Raw genomic sequence first — 7,525 nt, 5'->3', positions numbered from 1 at the left:
ACACATGCACACGCATGTTTACAGCAGCACAATTCACAAGAGCAAAAACATGGAACCAATATAAATGCCCATCAACATACAAATGGATAAAAAAATTTACATGTATACACCATGGAATACTACTTAGCCATAAAACAGAATGAAATAATGGCCTTTACATCAACTTGGATGGAGCTGGAGGCCATTATTCTAAGTGAAGTAACTCAGGAATAGAAAACCAAATATCGTGCATTCTCACTTATAAGTGAGAGCTAAGCTATGAGGATGCAAAGGTATAAGAATGATGTAATGGACTTTGGGAACTCGGGGGAGGAGTGTTGTGGGGAGGAATAAGACTCCATATTGGGTACAGTGTACACCACTTGGGTGATGGGTGCACCAAAATCTCAGAAATCACCACTAAAGAACTTATCTATGTAACCAAAACCACCTGTACCCCAAAAACTATTGAAATAATAAAATAAAATAAAAATGTATAAAACAGTCCTTGAAGGCATTTCAAAGACCTGCATGGCAGCCCCTCCTATCAATGGCCCAGAAGGACTGAATGGTTTGGGTGCCAACCCCAGAATGCCGCTGTCCTGTGCCACCCCAGGAAGCTGCTCCTTATATTCCAACCACTCTAGCTCTGGGCTCAGCTCAGAGGGTCCCAGATATTGCTTGGGTCTCGACTCTTGGAACTTCCATGTGGTGTTAAGCTAGTAGGTATGCAGACTGCAGGTATGAAGGAGGCTTGGCAGCCTCTGGCTAGATTTCAGAGGATGGGTGAGAAAGCCTGAGCACCCAGCAGAAGCCTGATCTTTCACAGAGAACCTCTACTAGGGCAGTGCAGAGGGAGAACGTGGGGTTACAGCCCCCACACAGATTGCACACTGGGGTACTGCCTAGTGGAGCTACAGGAAAGAGCTGCTGTTCCCCAGACTCTAGAATGGTAGAGTCATAGGCAGCCTGCATCCTGTGCCTGGAAAGCTGCACACACTCAACTCCAACCTGTGAGAGCAGCCACTGGGGCTGTACCATGCAAAGCCACAGCTTGGAGCTGCCCAAGGTCTTGAGGGCTCACCCCTTGCACCAGTGAGCCGTTGATGTGAGACATGGAGTCAAAGGAAATTATTTTGGAGTTTTAAGATTTAGTCTGTCCTGCTGGGTTTCAGACTTGTGTGGGGCCTGTAACCCTTTTCTTTTGGCCATTTCTCCTCTTTGAGAACAGAAATGTTTACCCAATGCCTGTACCCTCATTGTGTCTTGGAAATATATACATTGTTTGGATCTCACAGGCTCATGGGGGAAGGAACTCATTGCCAGATGAAACTTTGAACTCGGACTTGGACTTCAGACATTGAGTAAAGCTGAAATAACCTAAGACTTTGGGGGACTATTGGGAAGGCACGATTATATTTTGCAATGTGAGAAGGACAAGAGGTTTGGGTGGCCAGAGGTGGGATGATATAGTTTGGATATATGCCACCACCAAATCTCCTGTTGAAGTGTAATCCCCAGTGTTGGAGATGGGGCCTGAGGGGAGGTGTTTGAGTCATAGGAGCAGATCCCTAGCAACTTGCCGCTGTCCTCGCGATGGTGAGTGGGTACTCACAAGATGTGGTTGTTTAAAAGTGTGGCACCTCCTTGCTTCCCTGCTTTTACCATGTGATGTGCCTACTCCTCCTTCATCTTCTGCCGTGAGTAAAAGCTCTCTGAGGTCTCCCCAGAAGCTGAGCAGATACTAGTGCCATGCTTGTACAGCCTTAAGAACTGTGAGCCAATTAGACCTTTTTTTTTTGAGACGGAGTGTCACTCTGTTGCCAGGCTGGAGCGCAGTGGCGCCATCTCGGCTCACTGCAACCTCTGCCTCCTGGGTTCAAGTGATTCTCCTGCCTCAGCCTCCCGAGTAGCTGGGACTACAGGCGGGTGGTGCCATGCCCAGCTAATTTTTGCATTTTCAGTAGAGATGGGGTTTCACCATATTGGCCAGGGTGGTCTCGATTTCTTGACCTCGTGTTCTGCCTGCCTTGGCCTCCCAAAGTGCTGGGATTACAGGCTTGAGCCCACCGCACCCAGCTAGACCTCTTTTCTTTAATAATTACCTGGTCTCAGTCACTTCTTTATAGCAAAACAAGAATGGCCTAACATGAACTGATGCTCTGATTTCTTGCATCAGAGGGTGACAGTTCTGGGTCTACCAAGATCCACCCCTCTGTCAAGTCTCCTGCCTGGACTTTAAAAATTTGTGAATGACCTGCAGCAAGTCATGCGGCAATAACCTTTAGAGTTAAACTATGTACAGCATGATTTTATCTTTGTTTTCTCCTTGGCAGTTCCTTTTTACTTTCTGGCCTTTTCCTTTTCAAACTAGACCTTGGGGGCATCTTACCTTGGATACAGGTTATTATAAGCAGAAGGAGGAAACAAAGTAGACAATTTCTTGGCTTTTCAAGTTCAAAAGCTTGTTGTGATTTTTTAAGAACATGGACTTTTGAGCTATAAAGTCTGAACCCAGATGGACTCTTGGAAGAATTCTTTTTCCAATAAAAGTCAATTATTTTTTAGAACTCCAACTCCCCAGGAAAAGATAAAGATTCCCAAGGATGTGTGGTGGAGAAGAATGTCAGAAAAGCTAATGAGAGCTAGATGCTCATGAGATTCTGCCAGAAGGGGCCATGCGCCCTTCCACGTCCTGGCTGAGCCCTGATGAGGGGGCAGGGGATTTGAGAGCAGAGAGGACTTATGCTAGCTTCTCTGTCAATAGTTTCTAGTTCCTTAGAATGGCAAATGCCAAAGTATAAGTTTTCTTAATTAAAAAACACGACTTGCATAGAACTCGACAGTGAGCACATAACAATGGTGGATTTAAATCATTAATGAGGGAACCACTGAACTGTAGAGCTATATGAAGGGGAATACAAGAACGTGATGCATAACAGATGGATGTATTCTTATAGGCAATACAACCAGACATTACAAGATTATCTGTCCTACTGGTTATAAATAAATTGCAAGTTTACTGACCAAAATAATTTGCAACTTATTGTTTTTTTATAGGAAGAGTTTGGTCCTTAATTAACAGTAACAAGTCGAACAAAGTTGTTTCCCTTAGACTATGATGGCTCAATTAAGGAATGATATTGCCCCTGGTATTAAAAAAATTGGTTTTTGGTGGGTAAGAAAAAATCTTAGATATTACAATGTTGTGGCCCTCCACAGTGCAACACTACCAGAAAAGTCTTATTCCTGACTATCTACTTTATCTTACTATGGGTAAATTAAGCCAATTAATCAGTCAATTGATTTTTTTTTAACTTTAAATGGCATTTTCTTCCAAATTTGTATTGTGGTAAAATATACATAACAGAAAAATTACCATCTTAACCATTTTTAGGTGTACAGTTCAGTGGTATTAAATACATTCCTAACATTGTACAATCATTACCATTATCTGTCTCCATAACTCTCTTCATCACATAAAACTGAAACCCCATACCCATTAAATGATAACTCCCCATTTCCCCCTTTCTGCAGCCTCTGGCAACCACCATCCTATCTTTTGTCCCTATGATTTTGATACTCTAAGTATCTCGTATAAATGGAATGATACAGTCTCTGTATTTTGGTGCCTTATTTCACTTAGCACAATGTTCTCAAGGTGTATGCATGTTGCAGCATGTGTCAAAATTCCCTTCCTTTCTAAGGCTGCAAGATATTCCATTGTCTATATGCACCACATGTTGCTTATCAATTCATCCACCGATGGCCACTTGGGTGGCTTCCATGTTTGGCTATGGTGAATGATACTACTATGGACATGGGTGTGCAACCAACCAATTGACTGTTCATGACACGAAGTGGCTGAAATCAATTAACATTAAATTGGAATACAATTAAATTTTTATCCTGGGCAGGTTAATAATGAAAACGACAGTTGGGGACTGCTACTCTAGAGCCCCAGTGACCCCTAAGAGGCCTTGTTACATGATGCTCCACACTTAATTTTAAAGAACACCCAGACATGTTTTGTCTTATTTCTAAATTGTGGATAATTCTCTTGAAACTAAGGGAGACATAGAGTACAAATGGTTGTATGGGGCATCTAGGCAAAGTGGGCCAAAGACATCTAGCTTCAGAGAGTTCCCCTCAAAGGCATGAGAACAGAAAAATATCTGCTTGGGATCCAAAGTCCTCAAGATTCAGCTCTTTGAGAATAGACCTGGTGTGGACCAGAGCTGGAAGAGTGACTCAGAAGATGCCACAGCAGTTGGATGACGTCAGGCAGCAGCCACACACTGTTCCCTGGCAATCTCGCATCCTTCTGGATTGTACCTGTTCCCACCGGGGTAGGGAGAAAGTTGGCCCTGAATTCAATCAGATTACCTTTCCAATAGCCATCACAATGGGGACTCAAAATGGAAACTAAGCTTATGCAAAGAAAAATACAGCACATCGTATTTCTTACGCCCCCCACATATGTGGCATGGAATTTTGCTTCCTTACATGTTTGGAAGGAAAAGGAGGTGAGGAGCAACCAGTAATGCAGTGGATAGAATGACGAATTCCCAAATACTTCTTGAGAATCTGCAATAGGCACTGAGCAGAGCCAATGAAGGTCCTGCCCTGGGTCTCGGTGAGCTTTTCCTGCAGGAATCTTTACAAGTGATGGGATATGGGGGCATAGGGATTGTTAACTTTGTCAATGAAAGGTCAAACATCCAGGATTGAATTAATTAGAAGAGATGACAGTCTTTCTCCAGAAAATTTGACTTCCAGCTCTTCCCTTTTGCCCACTGGGCTATGACGTCTTTGTAGGTGGTAAAATCATGCCTGAATTGAAGTGCTGAGCACTTTTCTTCCTGAGCTGCTTGAAGCCTAAGGAAAGAGCCCTGAGCACTGTGAAGTGAAGTTCCCATGAATAATTATGATGAGATTTTATTGCCAAATAAAGCATTCAGTTCCATGGGCTAAGGTAACCTGACTCCGCATAAATGAGGAGAATGGCCCAGGGCCTATGTTAGCCACAGCTGTGCTCAGCTTCTAGGCCAGAGGAAGCTCCATCGGAACCCCTGTAGTGTAAAGGATATTTCTGAGAAAGTTGAAACCCTCATTCTCATAGACATATAGAATGACCTTGTGTTGGAGATATATTCAACTCATTAATGAGGAAGTCAGTAAGACGGTAAAGCTGGTTTAAGGAGGATTCGAGGAACTGAGTATCGATAAGCATTTAAAAATACATATTGAAATTATTTGCCAAGTTAGATGCAAAACTTCTTAATGCCTACATGGAAAACCGAAAACTTTGGAGTTATTTTATGTGCTAGAGAGAAATAATTTGTGTGTCTCCTGCACAGAAGTCTATGTTATAAAACATCACAGAATCTAATTACTAGTCAGCAAAGTCAAACACAGGTATCTTCTCCCGATTTAATACTCTCTGGGCAGGCCTATTAAGCCATGCCTGTTGAAAGAACCTCATTCTTCCCTTTGCCTTATTTTCAAGTCTTGGAAAATATATCTTAATAGTAACTCTTTGAAAAACTGCTGACAGTGTCTAGAGCTTATCAAAGAGCTATAAACTCTGTTAAATCAGTGCTTTGGGGCCTGAATATATATGCACCATAATTGAGGAAAACACACAGCCCATTGCAGAAGAGCTCTGGCTGGAGGAAGGGACTGGCTGGGAGATGCAGGGAGCTAACAGCATTTTGTGTCATTGAGCATCATGTGATTATTACTTTGGACTCAAATAGGGATTTTGGCTCAGCTTAGGTAAAAAAAGAAAATGGAGCAAAGAAAACAGGTCATTTGATTTCTGGTTCAGCCACTGACTGAAGTGGGTGACCTGGGCAGCTCACAGAAGATCTCTGTAGGTGGTGGCTTGTCTTCAAAGAGGGCCTCCAACAAAGAAATCTGCCTCTAATTTTAACACCATCGTGCAGATCCCCCATCGTGATGCGGGCTGCCCCCGTGACTCAAATTTTCCAGTGGAATGTTGGGAATTGATGCTATCTGTGCCTCAGGAAGGGTTACAGCCCGTGTGTTTTGTTTTTGGAAGCAGTTAGGCACATAACTGTGACTGTCCTGCTGGAGAGGGAGGCCACAAGCAGGGGCCCTGGAAGATGAGGGGCCACATGGAGAGTGAGGCCTCAGAGAGGAGTGCGGAGGTTCTGGACATGTGAGTGAAGGTGCCACCTTGGACATTCCAGCCCCGTCAAGGCTCCAAGGACACCAGACCCATCCATCGTGTGATAACAGCCAACAAGAGCCCCCGGATGAGTGCAGCAGGACTGCCCTGCCAAGCCCTTCAGCCCACAGAATTGTGAGAACGATTAAACTGTTGTACTCCACTAAGGTTTGGGTTATGATGGATAACTGAGATGCTGCTCCCAGCAACCACTTCTAGGATTCCCTTCCAGAATGACTATGCCTTGATTCTCAGTCTGATGGACAAGGTTGTGTGTGCCTCACACCTATGAAATCAGCACTATTCTGTAATGACAGGCACATAATGCTCATTTGAGAAAGGAAGGCTTTGTTGCATTTGAGAGGGGTGGAAATGCTACTCTGCTGAAGCGAGCACCTGGACAGCAAAAGGAAGGATTTTAGGAAGTTTCTCTTGACCCAAAAGGAAGATTGCAGCCCAGCTATAAAGGAACCCATGTCTGCTAAGTACCCTATTATATTTTCCTCACGTTTCTCACCTTGATATTTTTGTTCCACTCAGGTCTTTGTTCAGACTTCACCTCCTCACAGGGAACTCCCCTGGGCCCCTCTCTAGATTGGCCCCTCTGACACCCCAGGTTCCTTCCTGTGCTTTATCCTGCTCTCCACCTGATGTCATATAACTCTTTTTTTTTTTTTTTTTTTTTGAGATGGAGTCTCCTTCTGCCACCAGGCTGGAGTACAATGGTGCAATCTTGGCTGACTTCTACCTTCACCTCCCAGGTTCAAGTGATTCTCCTGCGTCAGCCTCCCGAGTAGCTGAAACTACAGATGTGTGCCACCATGCCGGCTAATTTTTTTTTTTTTGTACTTTTAGTAGAGACAGGGTTTTGCCATGTTGACCAGACTGGTCTTGAACTCCTAACCTCAAGTGATCCACCCGCCTTGGCCTCCCAAAGTACTGGGATTACAGGCGTGAGCCACCGCACCCAGCCATGATGTCATATAACTTTTTGTGTGCCATTGTCTCTCCCTAGACTGCTAGCTTCCTGAAGGCAGGTACTTTGTCTTTTTATCTCCAGCCTCCCAAACATATTTTCCAGTCAAGGAATATTTGTTGAGTGAATGACTAGTGTTTCCTAAGTTGGGAAAGAAAGACTAGAAATATTAAAGAACTTGAGGATCCCAAGAGGAAAATCGGATGATGTCCCAAGGAAAGAGCTGTGTGCCTGTATTTGGCAGCACTGACTGAGGCATTGGGAGGGAAACATTCTTTTTTTCTTCTGTATTAATTTGGTTCAGTAAAGAAGAAATGCCAGGAAGCTATGGAAATGTAGAGGAATTTGGGATGGACCTCTACCATAGTGAAAATGCT

The sequence above is a fragment of the Rhinopithecus roxellana genome, chromosome 16 (assembly GCF_007565055.1).
Source record: "Rhinopithecus roxellana isolate Shanxi Qingling chromosome 16, ASM756505v1, whole genome shotgun sequence".
Classification (NCBI taxonomy): Eukaryota; Metazoa; Chordata; class Mammalia; order Primates; family Cercopithecidae; genus Rhinopithecus; species Rhinopithecus roxellana.
This window is presented reverse-complemented; position numbering follows the sequence as displayed.